This window comes from Globicephala melas, chromosome 17 (assembly GCF_963455315.2).
Source record: "Globicephala melas chromosome 17, mGloMel1.2, whole genome shotgun sequence".
Taxonomy (NCBI): domain Eukaryota; kingdom Metazoa; phylum Chordata; class Mammalia; order Artiodactyla; family Delphinidae; genus Globicephala; species Globicephala melas.
This window is the reverse complement of record NC_083330.1, coordinates 49,195,792-49,212,870: the sequence shown is the minus strand read 5'-3', so window position 1 is coordinate 49,212,870 and position 17,079 is coordinate 49,195,792. Positions and strand designations below refer to the sequence as shown.

Sequence of the window (17,079 nt, the reverse complement as noted above, 5' to 3'; positions counted from 1 at the left end):
CTGGAATCCTCTCCCTAGAGAGAGCGAGCAGTTTGAGTCTACCATATTAGCAGCAGAACCCAGGACTAACAGCACAGTTTTACTAACAGCACAATTTCCAAGTCCCACTTCCTTTGTAGCATTCTGACTTTGGGTAGATATTTAATCAATTTAAGCCAAGGTTTTCTCATATGTAGTATAGGAATAATGGCAACATCAAGCTCGTCGTACAGCATTCTTAAAAGGATTAAATTAGATACCTAGGGAAAGCTTGTTAGCACGATGCCGGGCAAATGGTAAGAACTCAGAAATACCACTTATTTTTATTCAGGGTGACCATGCTACACTATGTTCTTCCCAACGGCAGTAGTAACAGGACACAGGAGGATCTCCCACGTGGATAGTAAATGGCTGACCCTTATCATTTATACCTTCAGCCTTTCATCTGGGCGATCACACCATTTTACAAACAGATATAATGGGGAGTTAGTAAGAAAGAACCCTTGGTGTCATGTGCAGAAATAAAACTCTAGAGTTCAAAAAGATTAGAACTTTCCCAATCATGCTCATACACATTTGCTAACATTCGTTTACTCACAAAGTCAGCAAATGTTCATTGAGTGTTTCCTATGTGTCTAGCCCTGAGCAAAGTGCAGGGGAGACAATGATGAACCAAGCAGCCTGGACTCCTGATGTCCTGGAGAGTATGGTCTAGATAAGGATGAAAGTCACTTCAAAAATGTTTGATGGGTCTTATGGTGGGAAAATCCAGGGTGCTCTGGGAGTTCTGCCGTCAGGTTGGTGACATCACCATCTCCTTTGCTTCACAGAGCATTGATTCTATGCAGGCTGTTCCAGTTCCCTGGAGGCGATGGGCACCCATAGCTGAGATTTACATCACTGCTGCTGGTTCTCTCAGTGACAGCAACTTTGAGGCAGGTGTATTCTGCACTGCTGCTTTATGTTGCTTTAATATATTCATGAATGTGCTGGGGTTATTTTTGTGTTGTGATTCCAGTGAGGGGGAAGGACTCTGTGATTGGATGTTTACACAAGTAGTTCTTTTTCTGCAGCTGGTTTTAGGCTGCCAGAAAATGGCACATTTTATAATATTCACAGACTACATTACCTCTGAATCACGAAATATTTTGAGAACTCTAAAAATCAAATCCAAATCTCTTCATATTAATAGAAAATGACAAAGCAGTAGGCAATATACATCCTATGAATATACTCAGTTCTCTTTTGCACATAGCAATTTCCTGAGAACTACTTCTTTGAGGCCCCAAATACATAGTATACTAATGGATTAAAACCTCTTCAGCTGGTTATCAATTCATTGTTGAGACCAGAGTGTAAATTACTTTTTAATTCACCATTCTTTACTGGTTTGTGGAGAAAACAACATTTGTTCATGTTTCTTACTCAGCTTTTTATATAACATTTTTATTGTGGTAACACTTCTCAGGACATCTACCCTCTTAGCAAAACTTTAGGTGCACAGTACAGTATTGTTACCTATAGGCACATTTTTATAGCTATTTCCTCCACAGTCTCATAATTTTCCTGCTATCTCTCTTTTTTATAGTGAAAGATTAGAAAATGTTTAGCCGTAAAGCAGGAGAGAGGCAAAGGTGAAATTAAAGTGGAAAGTTTCTGGTAGGTCCCTCTTTGTGTCTACTTGTGTAACCAGAGGAACATGATGGCTTGGTGAAGAAGCAACAGACCAGGAGTCAGGAAACAAGTTAGGTAGCCACTTAACCTGAGGTAAGTCCCAGGAATTCTCTGACTCAATGTCTGCTTATGACAAAATGAGTGAGTCAAATCAGATAACTGCTAAGATATAAAAATGAATGATTCATGCCACTTCATACCCATTAGGATGCCTATTATAAAAAAAAAAAAAACAGATGAAAACAAGCGCCGGCAGAGGATGTGGAGAAATTGGAACCCATGTGCATTGCTGGTAGGAATATAAAATTGTACAGCCGCTATGAAAAAAACTATGGTGGTTCCTCAAAAAATTAAAAATAGAATTATTGTATGATGCAGCAATTTCACCTCTGAGTACATACTCAGAAGAACTGAAGGCAGGAACAGAAACAGTTGTACATACATGTTTACAGCAGCTTATTCACAATGGCCGAAAGGTGGAAGCAATCCACTGTCCATCAGTTGATGAATGGATAAACAAAACATGGTAAATGCATACATTAAAATATCATTCAGTCCTAAAAAGGAAGGACATTCTGATAAATTTTACAACATGGCTGAACCTTGAAGACATCATGCTAAATGAAATAAGCCATTCACGAAAGGATAAATACTGTAGGTACTTACATGAGGTACCTAGAGTTGTCAAATTCAGAGACAGAAAATACAATGAATGGTGGTTGCTAGGTGCTGGGGAAGCAGGGAATAGGGAATTACTGTTTAATTGGCATAGAGTTACAGTTTTTTGTTTTTTGGTTTTGTTTTTTTTTTGCTGTACGTGGGCCTCTCACTGTTGTGGTCTTTCCCGTTGCGGAGCACAGGCTCCAGACGCGCAGGCTCAGCAGCCATGGCTCACGGGCCCAGCCGCTCCGCGGCATGTGGGATCTTCCCGGACCGGGGCACGAACCCGTGTCCCCTGCATTGGGAGGCGGACTCTCAACCACTGCGCCACCAGGGAAGCTCAGAGTTACAGTTTTGCAAGATGTAAAGTGTTCTGGAGATGAATGGGGGTGATGGTTGCATACAGTATGATGTACTCAATGTCACTGAGACGTACACTTAAAAATGGTTAAAATGGTAATTTTTATGTTATGGGTATTTTATCACAATTTTAAAAAATATAAGTATACTTTACAAATAACAAGTCCACTGGGCTAGAGCCTGGGAATGCTGTGATAAAAGTCTCAAAGAGTGGGCTTCCCTGGTGGCGCAGTGGTTGAGAGTCTGCCTGCCGATGCAGGGGACACGGGTTCGTGCCCCTGTCTGGGAAGATCCCACATGCAGTGGAGCGGCTGGGCCCATGAGCCATGGCCACTGAGCCTGTGCGTCTGGAGCCTGTGCTCCGCAGCGGGAGAGGCCACAACAGTGAGAGGCCCGCGTACCGGGAAAAAAAAAAAAAAAAAAAAGTCTCAAAGAGTGAACTGTTTAGCAGAGAAGAGAGCTAAGTAAACAGAAACTCACGATAAAAGCTAAGCCCATCCTGGTGTGGAATTATGTAAGAGCGGAATTAACAGAGACAGCAGAAGTCAGGGGAGGAATGGCCCTGGTACGTCAGGGGTGAATGTCAAGTGTGCTGGTGAGGGAGAAAGAACAGGCCCTTGGGTAGAAGGATAATCCACAGAATGGCATAAAAGAGTCATCACCTATTTTGTTGAAATGTAAAGTGTGAAGGATTTAACATTTTTCTTTCAGATGGTTAACCAACTGTACCAGAATCATTCAATAAAATTTCCCTCCTTGGCTTCCCTGGTGGCGCAGTGGTTAAGAATCTGCCTGACAATGCAGGAGACACGGGTTTGAGCCCTGGTCCGGGAAGATCCCCCATGCCTCGGAGCAACTGTGCCCATACGCCATGACCACTGAGCCTGCGCTCTAGAGCCCGCGAGCCACGACTACGGAAGCCTGTGAGCCACAACTACTGAAGCCTGGTCACCTAGAGCCCATGCTCCGCAACGAGAAGCCTGCGCACCGCAACCAAGAAAAGCCCCCTCTGGCCGCAACTAGAGAAAGCCCGTGCGCAGCAACGAAGACCCAACGCAGCCAAAAATAAATTAAATAAGTAAATTTAAAAAATAAAATAAAAATAAATTTCCCTCCTTTACCTTCTAATTTGTGATGCTACCTTTCAAAACTAATTTTTTTTAATGTAAATTAGGTCATTTTGAGGCCATTTATTCTGTGCTAGTGCTCTGTTTGTTAGATACCGTGTCAGTGTACCACTGTTTTGATTATTATAGGTATAAGGGATGCTTTAGCAAAAATATTTTCATTCCTTTCTTTTTATAATGTCCGTACATTTCTTGCTTGTGGTTTTCGTAGGTTTTGTTGTGTGTTTGCTGCCCATTACAAAAGGGACACTATATTGCATTTCCTAACTTGTTTCTGATGGTTATTGAGTTTTGTATGTGTGTATATATATATGTGTATATATATATATGTAGTTTTGACTAGTTTATTGAAGTCTTTTGTTCAAATAACTTCTCAATTGAATGTCTTGGTTTTACCAGGTAAACAATTATCTAAAATAATAATTGTCTCCCTTTCAGTAGCTGTTTCTAATTTCTATTTTGTATTATATTGAACTGTCTAGAAGAGTGCTTCTCAACCATAGGGGACTCTTCTCCCACGGGATATCTGTCAATGTCTGGTGACATTTTTGGTTGTCACAACTGTGGGTGGGCTGTGCTACTAGTATCCAGTGGGTAGAGACTAGGGGTGCTGCTGAATCAGCTTTTTGCCCCCATTATTTTTATTTGCAGAGGAACACAGAATACTTTTACATACTTTCATGCCAGTCGAAAAGACTCTGACACCACAAGAAAAGCAGCGCTCATTTCTGTGAGGCTCCTTCCAACCAGTAATACATATATGCTTAATGCTCTCATCAACTGAAAACAAATCAGATACACCTGAAGGAGCATTTCCATCATGGGGATAAACTTTTACCTTCTAAAAGATACAGTTGAAAATATTGAAAAACGTTCCTGCTTGCTTCAGCTTTTAATGTGATCCAATCTGCTAACCAAAATGCTCATAAAAGGCTAAGGAAAGCTGATTTTGCCAATATTGTTGGTTGCTAGGTAACTTCCTTATTACCTGTATGTTGCACATATCTGTCTCCTTTTGGATTATACAGTTTGACAAGCACACCATCTTGTAAATGGAAGTAAAAAGCCTGTCCTCTCTGCAATTAAGAGGCAGGATAAGAAAGGATATGTAAACATTTAGAATGCTAACTCACTCAACATTACTCAAGCTAGTCCTCTGGAGAGAACACAAAATTCCACCTATGACTTATATGAACTGACAGTGCTCTCTTGTTATAGAGATATCAATGCAGTCCCATCCCTGACCTTTTAAGTACAGTGACCCAAAGGGCTTGAAGCCTAAAAACTAGATTTTTTTTCTATTCTCCTGTAAGTTTTCTATTTAGATTCCATCGATTAGAGGTATTCATAAAGACTTGGAAAGGAGAAGATAAGGCGACTTTTCTTTCCTCTGTTAGTGGCCAACGTAGACTTATGGGTGGATGGCAATGTGAAATTTTCAAAGGCTTCTCCCATGTCTCTAAAATCATTTATTTCAGTGCTGTAGACAGCTGAGAGCTTGCTTCCTGTCAAATTGGCACTCCAGGTTTTTCAAAGCCAGAAAGTGCTGTCTGCCCTTCTCTCCCAACCTTTCCCATAGCTTTGTAGGCATTAATTCCTTGTATTAAGTCCTTTCTTGCTCAAATACCTAGAGTGGTCTGTTTTCCTAAGCAAACCTTAGCTGACAGTCTATAGTATCAGCTGACTAATGAGTATCTGTAGGGAGAAATGTACCTACTTGTGTCTGAAGAAATAAAATCCTGTCTAAGGAAGGCAGTAGCTTTTCATACATTTTTAAAGAAATCACTTGTGGCTAAGAATTACATAATTTCTACAGAGTTCCTTTTTTTTTGGTCTTTTCTTTTGTTTCAAGTATATACAATGTTCATTACCTTCTCTCATGTGAATCATTAATCAACCTCTCATCCCCACACACGAGTCCTCAAAAATGAAACAATCCATCAACATAAAACCCAGAAGAAAAACAAAGATAAACTGACTGCATCTCAGGTGGGGATGTTTAAAAAAAATGGGTATAAAAACAAAGGAATGACCATATGGGATGGGACAGGCATGACGTAGCTTAAACTAGTTAAATTGAAGTAATTTCAAGGTAGGGTACTTGACCAATAAGCCTTTTATGAAATTCTGTGAATGAGTGTCATGCCCATTAGATTGCCTCCTTCTCCTTTTCCCCATCCTGCTCTGTAGAATCCCCCAATGTCTATATTTGGAGCCAGTCACTGAGGATTTGCCAAGAAGCACAGACACGTAGGAAGCCTCTTCTTTAAGCTTACAGTGCAAAAAGAAGTTGCAAATTTCTGCAGGTGTAGCCCACTTACCATAAAAAAGTCATAAAAATGGGACTTCAGACTTGTGAGTCTTAAGTCAAAAGCTAACAGACTTACGAGCCATATCTGAGATCAATCGACAGGAAAAAAGGAATTTACCATATCCTCAACACTTTTGGGGGAATTGTTGACACAAACTGTATCCATTTATGAAAAACAACAACAACAAAGCAGAGCTTGATGGTTTGCTAAAAAAAAAAAAAAAAAAAAAAAGGACAAATCTTCTGAGCTACCAGAACCAATTTACACACAGTTTCATTATTTTTTTTTTCTCATGACCTTAGACCTCAAGCCAATGTCAAATTTAGTTTCTTGTAGTGATATCACTTTCTGGCTATTGCTAACAGCATGATATATTTGAGACATTTACTTAAACTGAATCTATTTATATGCAGTAACGCTACCACAGTTTTATTGAAGGGAATGGAAATTAAAACACACACAAAAAAGCCTAACTCACAGTGGAAATTTAGTAAGAGGAAATAATTTTATGGTTGTATATATGTGAACACATGAATGTGTAACATTTTCTCAATAAACCTTGGCAGAACTACAGATTGGGAAGAAGAAATAAGTTGTTTTTGTGATCTTTTTAAGTTCTGAATACGAACCGAAAGTTTTGGAAGCTTTGCCTCCAAAACTTCCTAGAATTGGAGAATATATTTCCCCCTATCAGATGCTCCACCCATTTAGTAAACACTTGTTTTAGGCTACTTACAGTCTGTGTGTTTTCTTGTGAACTTATTTCATTAGGATTTCAGGTTGGGTAATATTCATAGTAATCTCCAATTATTATATAATCTTAGCTGCTAGACAATCTCTGTCAAGTTAAAGAATTCTTTCCAAAGGGCTTAGGAAGATCACCTGTGTCCCTATTTCAATGGTGAAATAAGTTTGCTGTGTTTGTAAAAGAGAGGCTCATTTTATTCATTCAGTGACAGAGAGTAAACAGATCTCTGCTCTTGTACAAAAGGCAGGCTCAATTCCTTGGTTCATTGGTTACTAACTGTGGGATCTCAGGCAAGCTACTTAACCTATCTGAGCCCTAACTTGCTCATTGGTTAAATGGAGATAAAAATACATAACTCATAGGATATGCTCAAGATAATATAGAATGATACATATAAGAGCCAAGGGCCAATACAACAATCAACTGAGGGCCTAGATGAAATGTTGGTATCTTAGCCCCACTTGGTATAACGTGTTTCTTCTCTATCGCCTTTGAGATCTCTATTCACTCCCTGGGATCCCTCAGGGACTGCTCTGCCTTTCAATCACTCAGTGTTAATCCCTGCCCTGCTTCTCTTAGGCTTGCTGAAATCAGCTGTTTCCATAGCTCTTCACACCTCAGGAAACCGCTTCTGTGCTTCTAAGATAGCGAACACCAATCTGCTAAATTCAGTTTTGCCAAAGTGCTAATAAGCAAGAATCAAAAGTATTCCCTTTCTTCTTCACAGGTGGATCAGCGATTCCCTGGAAAAAGTCATCTCTTTGTTTTATAACTTGTGGGTGATTTTCATAGGGGTCTTTGGGATCAAACCGAAAGAGAAAATATTTGGGGTTAGACGTGGCTTTATGATAGCCCTCGACTCACGCAGCCTGCTTTGGCAACAATGAATGAACCTCATTTTCTTCATTTCTTCACCACTGTATCTCCCAATAAATGATTTGTGCTGCATCCCAGGAGCACCATTATACCAATTTGTTTCACACTAACATAATAATCATTCACTTTTATTTATCTACTACTTACTACGTGTCTGACACATTTCTAATTGTTTTAAAAACATGAATTATCATACTCTTGTAAATTATTATTAATGGGTATTTGTTAAGCACTTATCATATTTTATTTGAAATTACTAATTTAAAAAACACATTATCTACATTTAATGCTTAGAGCAGCCTAGTGATGTAGACAACATCTTTTTAGAGATGTAGAAACAGAGGTTCAGAGAAATTAAGCAAACTTCCCAGTATCACATAGTAACTAGTAGAGCCTAGATTTAAGTCAGGCTATGTTCGGCTTTATAGCGAAGGCTTCTACCCTCTTCTACACTGCCTCTTACTACGGGGCCCTCCTAATTGAGGGCAGTAATGCTGAAGTATTACAAGAAAAAGGAAATCATTCAGAAGTCTATTAAAATGCAAACAGAATTTGACTGTGGCATTGCATAGTCTAAAAAATGGAACAGTACAGACATTACCATGGTTTTATGCAAAAATGAAATAAGAATGTATTATTTTAAAAAACAAAACAGATTAACTGTTGGGAGGAGTTGCCTTAGAATCCCTTCTTTTTGCAGTCATATTTTCATATAGTCCTTCTTTATATTAAGCTAAAAAGTGGTCTTGGAACTTCCACCTATTGGTTTTAGAGCTATCCTTGGGAGCCACGTGGATGCTCCTTCTTCCTTAAGGTAGAAAACAGCTAGCAGGTATCCCTGAGATCCTGATCATTCAAGACTGGATTCCCTTTTTCGGCTTGCAATGTCACATTGCTGAAAGGCCACTTCTAAAACTAAAATCCATGGATCTCTTTTTATCCAAATTGCTGTTTAATCAGGTTTTCTGAAATCTGTACATGTACAGGTGACTTTTTCAAGCAGAGAAAAATTAACATTTAAACTTATTAAATGTTAATTTTTCAATTTGAGTCAATCATTTAAGGTGAACTTATCTTGTCATATTTTGATTTCACTTAGCATTGTGTCAATTTAGAGCTTATCTGTATATGGGCCAAGACGACGACGGTGAAATGTGAATGAGACAAAGTCTTAAAATTCAGGCCTTATGGCCCAGTACTAGGAAACCATTCTCTAAGCTGACCCCTCATTATTAGTCATCCTCAAAGCTATCCACAGAATCATCTCATGTTTATTTCTCTCTCTGTTTAACTGACCGTCGTAAGAAATTTGTCAGATGGCTCTGCTGAAATCAAGATACTTTCACTATGACATTTTTCTAATTCTTAAATCTTCTATTTAAAAAGAAAAGGTTTGTTTGACATGAGTCATTCTTAAAAAACTCATAGCCAATTCCATTGCATGACATTTTAAATTAATTTACCATTTTTTAGCAATATGTTTGGTGAACTTAGTTTTGGTTCCTGTCAAAAAATATTGTAATTTTATCAGTTCACAATATACTAGAGCATGAAAACAAACAGGACAGAAGTTCAGTTTAGATTTTACTAAAAACTCTACACACATACACACACACACTCCGTAAGAAGTCCCAAGTTGAATCATACAATGAGTTTTCAAACACTGCCAGTATTCTGCTTTCATTGAGAAAATATGAAAAGGGCATGTATAGTGCTTCAGTGGGAACAATACATTAATTATAAAATGCTATTTCAAATACACATATGAGAAGTAAAATTACATGAGCAAGACTAAGTGCATAATTGCGCTTATCTGTTATTTATGATTGTTCCTTAGGAACCTAAAATGACTTATCCAGTTTTATCAATTATAGTGGTAATAAGTCACAGTTGTACAGCACTTTACAGTTTATGCAGAGCTTATACAGGCATCATCTCATGTGTTAAACAGGTTGCTATGAAAGAGTAGAACTCTTTGGAGACAGTGAAATTTAACGGAAAGAAGATAGATAGGTTTTGGAGTCCAACGTGGATTTAAATCTTTGTTCTACCCCTTACGAGTTGGACGACCTTGGGAAAACCATGCGATACCTTTGAATCTTGTGTATACATGTACACATATGACCAAAAAAAAACCTATCACAAAATTTTTATGATAATTAAATGAAATGATAATGCATAGTGTCCAGCACACACATGTGCTTATAACTGTTGGGATTTTTTTCTCCTTCGTCTTCCCCACTTTGCAGAAGCCAGCTCCACATGCATTTTTGCATGCTTAACTTTAGCTATGCTTTATTGCACTCAAAACACCTATTTCCATGCTATTCAGAATTGCTGAGTTTGTGAGAACTATCTGGGGTCATGAAACCAAAGCAAAGAACATAACCACTGAGAAAAGGTTCCTTTCTGTAAATGATTTAATTAGTATAAAGATTGCTTCTTTTAACGCAGCAAAACAATTACACTAAATAAAAGGAGTTTAGGAGGCTGTAAAAGGACACATCATGATGAATGGTTGGAATCACGAACAGGAAATAAGCAGTTCCAACCTGAGACTTGTACATTTTGGTAAAAGAGCCTAGCCTAGGTTTTGAACAAACAACTCTCATGAAAGAATACTAAAAATGACAGAAAGGACAAGGTACAAGTAACTGCAGCTGTTTTTAAGAACAAATGTTGTTTTGTATTTAGATAGGGGTTATGCCAAAAAAAAGTCAATGCTCAAAATAACTTTGTTTGAAGGGAACGCTAATAAAAGGCACCACAGTTAAAAATATTAAAATCCATGTATTAAAGGCTCAGAGGGGTTTTCCTGATCATGTGGATCGCAAATTCCCTAGTTTTTCAAGTAGCAGTTAGAATTCTGGGAGGATAAGTGACCCAGGTCCAGGACCACACCTTTCATGAGCAGTAAATGTGGGAACAGTTTCAAAGTTATCTGATTTTTGAGTCGCCTCTTTCCACTATTAACGATGATCTGTCTGACCCTAATGTCAGGGGTGGGTCTCTCTATCCCATGGGTCTGTCAGTTCTACCTATTTCTGCCAATTCAACCAGGACAAGGAACCTAGTCTTTCCATCCGTTTCCACAGGAAATCCTATCACAGACAAAAATGTCTTAATTTGTATAAACTGTACTGAAAGTTCAGGAGTCATAGGGAGGGGATGGGAGGGGAGGAGGGGCCATCGGAAGGTCCATATTTAGCAAAAAAATTGGCATCTAGGTAAAAGGATGGCTGAATAAATGAAGAGCTCTGGAGACAGACAGAGCTCCCTGGATCTATGTGTTTATATTTCAAAGGAGGCTAAAACCCTGAGCTATCTTGTTTGTTGTGCCAAGGGTTATAAAAATTTAGGGACCAGAGAAGATTCATACATATTACGGACAAAGATTTCTCTCCCTCTTTCCAGAGGGGAGCAGGGCAGCTGTCCAGCTCCTGTATAAATGTCCAGATTGATATTTCAGGCTCCCTGCAGTACAAACTCCTACAAGCAGGGTTGACATTGCCCTTCATCAAGCTGCTGCCAGGGAAGGGGAATCAGTGCTGTTATTGCTGTAGGTAATCTTAAGTCTGATGCAGAAACCTCATGTTTGCTTTCAGGACAAAATTAATATATATAGACATTAAAATATAGCAATAACGAATTTTCCCCAAGTAAGACTACTTATTATTGATTATTACTGATTGGCTATTACTTGCCCATTGACATCTTTCCATTTTCATTCTCTTTCTTTAATGAAAGAGGAACTATCTGTTAAGAATTTACTAACCAGATTCAGTACTAAGAGCTTTACATGCATTGTTTTATTTAATACTCACAAAAAGCCTATGAAGAAAGTGTTTTTATTCCCATTGAATAGTTGAAAAAAACTGATCAACAAACGTGACCCATACAACTGGTGAATAGCAGAGCTAAAACAGCCAGTGAATTGCTAAATTCTAACCTGTCTCTTTTGTTTCAGAACCTAGTTATTTCTCCTGCTCTGCACTAAATTACATGATAATGTCCCATTTAGCACCCTCGACTAATCAAATTCAGAAGCTGCTAACACGTGGCAAATTCTCTAATCTTAACAAAACAATTTTATCTATTACTGCTTTAGGGTAATTTGTGTATCTGATAGTATGAAAACTATGCGTATGCATGTGTGGGTGTATCCACGTTCTTATTCTTACTCTGAAAGTTTCTAATAGCATAGGTATTAAGGGCTTGGCGTAGCAGTAGTCTGTTTCAAGAAAGGAACATTAAGTCTTCAAGATATATTTTTAGTCCAGGATGATAACTTGGGTCCAAATACTGAAAAATACTTTATATGTGTTTCCTCGTGAAGATGCCTGCAGGCTCTATAGACCAGCCTTGCTATTCATGGACCAGCAGCACCTGGATTGTTGTTACAAATGCGAAATGGTGGGTCCCACCCCAGGCCTACTGAGTCAGCCTCTGCATTTTTATAAGATTCTCCCATTTAAGAAGGGATTCTTTAGAATAGTCTGAAGGCTTTAAAGCTTTCCTTTCTGGGTGCTGCTGTTGAAAAGTAAGGTAGATAGCTAGTGGGAAGCAGCCGCACAGCACAGGGAGATCAGCTCGGTGCTTTGTGACCACCTGGAGGGGTGGGATAGGGAGGGTGGGAGGGCGGGAGACGCAAGAGGGAAGAGATATGGGAACGTATGTATATGTATAACTGATTCACTTTGTTATAAAGCAGAAACTAACACACCATTGTAAAGCAATTATACTCCAATAAAGATGTTAAAAAATAAAAAATAAATAAAAACAATTGGGGAAAAACAGATTAAAAAAAAAACCAAGCCTTTCCCCTCTTCAGGTGGTGTATCACGGAACCGCCTTGAACCCCTGAGTCATTTGCTGTCTGCTGCTTATCCTGAAGTTTTCTACAAGTCCCCAAATAAGGGAGGAGAAAGTTCTCAGACTGTGTGATGTGACATGACTCTGCAATAAGCAGGGTGTTCAAAGAGAATGAATCACAAGTGTGATTTACGCTAAGAGAACAGACTCATGAATACTGATTCAATACTGGAAAGAGATGTTTTCGGATGCATTGACATTCCTCTAAATCAGATAGAAACCGTTTGCCTTTAACATCAAAATGTTTCTGACGTGACACTTAAGACATCAATCCCAGTTCATCCCATTTTTCTTGACAGATTTTATTACTCCAGTAGACTTAAATCACAGGGGATGACCAAAGAAGGGAACCAAAGAGAAGTTGCTGTTCCCTCTCTCTTTGACAAAGAATATTCCCCCTGCCCCTCTTCCAACATAGCTTTCTTGAACACATTTATTCCTGCATACTAGGATGTCAAGGCCTCATCATGATAATCTTTTGCATGTTTGGTCATATGAATGGCATAGTTTCATTTCTTTCCTAAATAACTAGTAGAGGCAACAAGGGGATAATTTATAGGATTATAGAGCTTGAGGGAACCACAAAGATTCCTCCTACGTCCCTGTTCGTCCTTTCTCAGTTTCCTTTGCAGCCTGTTGGTCTGGTCCTACCCCTTAAATTTTGGGGAGGACTCTTTTCTTTATCACTTTATTCACTCTTCTTAAGAAACTCCGTTATACTTACATGCTGATTTGGAGAGACATCTTCATCCTAAACCTACCTCCTGTGCACCAGAACTGCAGCTCCAACTGCCTATCCCCCCAGGAATCTCAAAGCTCAACGGACCCACAATCGAACTCAATATCCCATTTCAATAGCTATCCCCTGAGCATTTCGCATCTTTGTGAATGCTAACCCCATGCACCTAGGTGTTCAAATCAGAAACTCAACAGTTATCCTAGAAGCCTGACACAAATCATAAAGTCAATTTAAAAACTAACAGTTTTTTTTTTTTTCCATCTTCTCTAGTGAATTCCTCACCCAGTTGTTGATTTTGTTGACTTCCTCAGTTTTAGCTTTCCTCGTGTACTTCAATTTTAGTTTCGGACTCCTCTTGAGAGCGAGCTTTTAGGTTTCACATTTTTTTCCCTCTCTCTAGTGCCTTCACTTCCTCTGACCATTTTCCTCTTAGCTCAACTTGCCCCCGAGACTTCCATTCCAGAACAAGGTCTTGTATTGGTGGCTCATGGCGAGAAAATCGATTCGGCTGTGGAATGGAGGGGTGGCTTCTCCTAGGTCCAGGTTCCAAGCCTCTCTGTTTCCTCTGGCCTCTGAAGCTTACGCTGAGCCACAACCCAGGGTGGGCAGTAATCACAGCTTTTTCCAGCCTTTCATGGTTGGGAATCCCTGCTCAGCTGCTAAATTTGAAGAAGTAAGTGGGGCTCTGTTCTTCTAATGTGCATGGTACCCATTTTTTTTTTAATAAAATTTTCTATTTGAGAAAAGTTTTTAGATTTATCGAAAAATTGCTAAGATAGTACAGAGTTCTCATATATCCCATACCCAGTTTCCCCTATTATTAACCTCTTATATTGATTAGTTACATTTGTTATAATTAATAAGCTAATACTGATACATTACTATTAACTAAAGTCCATACTTTATCCAGACTTCCTTACATTTTGACTTAATGTCCCTTTTCTGTTCCAGGAGCCCATCCAGGATACCACATTACATTCAGATATCATGTCCTCTTGAGCTGTTCTTGACTGTGGGTTCCATGCTCCTTTATTGCTATGTGTTTCTACCCCTTTTCTGGCCCATAGAGATATTTGTTTGGTTTAGAAAAGAAGATATACCTTAATGGAAAAATGTCAGCTATCATTGCTTCAAGCATTCAAAACTTGAAATCATAGAACTGATTGGAAAATCTTCTTCTTTTTCATTTCCAGCTGGTCACCAGTTCCTCCCCATTTATATCCATCACCTCTCTGTAATTCTCTCCTCTCATATTGCCTCTGCCCTAGATTAGGACTTTGTCACTCTCAATTAATATTATTTTGATACTTTACTTTTTATTTAACTTCTACTGTGTGTTACACTGTGCCAGGATCTAGTAAGCAATTTGTACACATTACCTCATATAAACCTTATTACAAACCTGAGTGGTACAGGGTAATATTCTCACTTCCCAAAGGAAAATCAGTGAGGTTAAGTGACTTGTCCAAGGTCACAGAGCTACTTAGAATGGCTGTGCGGGTATCCAAAACTAGATCTGTGTAGTTCCAGAGCCAAAGCTCTTAAGCCGTACAGCATAATATCTAATTAGCCCTGACACTTATACATCTAAAAGATTATTCTGTCTCTAGGCATGTATAGCCCCAACCCATTCTCCATATGATGCTCAAAATATCTCTCTATAAAGCAACCTTATCAAGGTACTCCCCTAGGCAAAAACCTTCAACAATTCCCAAGGTGTCATGATTAAGTCCAAATTCTATAGTACAGCCCACAAGACGCCCCATTATCTGGCCCCTCTTCTTTCTCAAGCCTCATCTCCAACTGCCAATTGTCAACAGTGGTCATTCATTTATTAAATGAATGAATAAGCATTCTTAAAACTGACCACTGAACTAAGATTTAGATAGGCTTATTTAGGGGTAGAGGTGAAAAAAATAAATGAGAGCATGGAGACAGGGAATTACTATTGATATTCCTCTTTTTCTTATTTTAGTGCGACTTTTTGGCTATCCCTATCCCATCCCACTCACCCTATGTTTATTTACAAGAATGTTTCTCATATCAAGAAAGATCTGTAATTTGAGAGAATTATTTAAAGTAGGAAGTGAAACTTTGTAGCCTCAAATAGCACACCAGATACCCTGTTTCTTTAGTTAGAGTAAACAGTATTCTGCTGTTCTGCTATACAATGACTCACTTGAAATAATACTTGAAAAAGACCTCCAAGACACTAAAATTACCTAATTAAAAAGGAAATTGTTTTGAACTGGTTTATGAGACACTCAATAAACAGAGTCACAAGGTAAAACTCCCTGTGGGCACCTATGATATTTTATTTCCAATATACTACTGATGATAATTTTTGCCTCCTTTGGCTCAGAGAACTAGGGGAGGAAATCAATGTCCTTTCTATCGACATATTAAAATTTAAGCAACAAAATTAAGTCCAAGGATTCTTGAGTGCAAATCCTAGCAAATAAAAAATATTGTGATGCAGCAGGTAGGCAGGCACTGTTTAAAGACTTACTGATTTCTCTGTGATGGACTATCGTCCATATACTTAATGTGTAACATCTTAATATTTAATGTCCATAAGACTGAATGTACCAGAAGACTTAAGATTCCAACTCATGAAACAGGCTGACCAAATAAATGACCAAGGAGAATGGAGGAAATGGGATGCTAAGATGTGTCGGCTATGATTACACAGACAATATAGGCCTTCTCCTCCAGGAAACATCCATCTAAATAGCTAAAGACCTATTCAGATAATATTTTGAAGGTATTTAACTTTGTTATCTTCAAACATACATAGTAACATGAAATAGGTTAAGTATTAGATAACATTACTTCAAAACCATTACATGAATTTCTCTTAGCAGGTATTTTTACCTACTAAAAGGCTGTTAAGCTAATTTGCTGAACATAATATTTTCTGTATTCTGAAATCATGTTTCCATTAAGAATTCACATAGCCTTTTATTCATAGATTATACTGACACAAAGGCTTTTTAGGTCATAGTCTGTCCAGATGATTCAAGCTGTGAATTAGTGACGTTTTAAAATAGCTCACTACAAGCTTGCTTGCATGTACATGTGCACATGATTTATAGTGAATCTATTAGGAATGGTCACCGAAACATTTATAATTGGGCTGTTCAAAGTAATTAACTATAGTCAAAGTCATTTCAAAACCTCTGGCAGAAATAGCCAATAGAAGCATTTCCCTCAATTGTGTCTCACTTTCAACTATTTTCACATTCTTCTCAGTAATATTCTTTTGGTCAGAGTGTGAACATGGTCAAAATTTTGTTGAGGAGCATGAATCTTGCAGGTTTTTTTAATGTGTGAAAAATGTCTTTAGATATGAAGTAGGAAGAAAAGCCATATCCTAAAAAATCAGGAGATATCAATTGCTTTTTTAAATATATTTTTCATCGAGGTATAATTGACATAGACATTATATTAGTTTCAGGTGTGCAACATAACAAGGGGCTATCAATAGCTTTATTTCTGAATATTTGCAAGATCCTAGAAACTCTTTAAATTGATGCTTTTTTTAAAAAATGGAAATACGGGGGAAATTTGAACATATTTCACTGTTCAAAATGCCATTAATTCTATCCCTTAATGTTTAAAACAAAGCAGGTATTTCTTAATAATCTGTCATTTTCTTCCCCTAGCCATGGTTCAGTGGAAAGGAACGTTCCTACAAGCGTTGGCAGGGGGAAAGGGCAAGTTCTGATGGCT

At 38.3% G+C, this 17,079-nt stretch overlaps 1 protein-coding gene across 2 annotated transcripts in view; it reads right to left on the bottom strand.

Moving 5' to 3' along the window:
- The window catches only part of OXR1 (oxidation resistance 1), a 451,238-nt gene that overhangs the window by 207,373 nt on the left and 226,786 nt on the right, over positions 1 to 17,079 (bottom strand). The window lies entirely within an intron of this gene.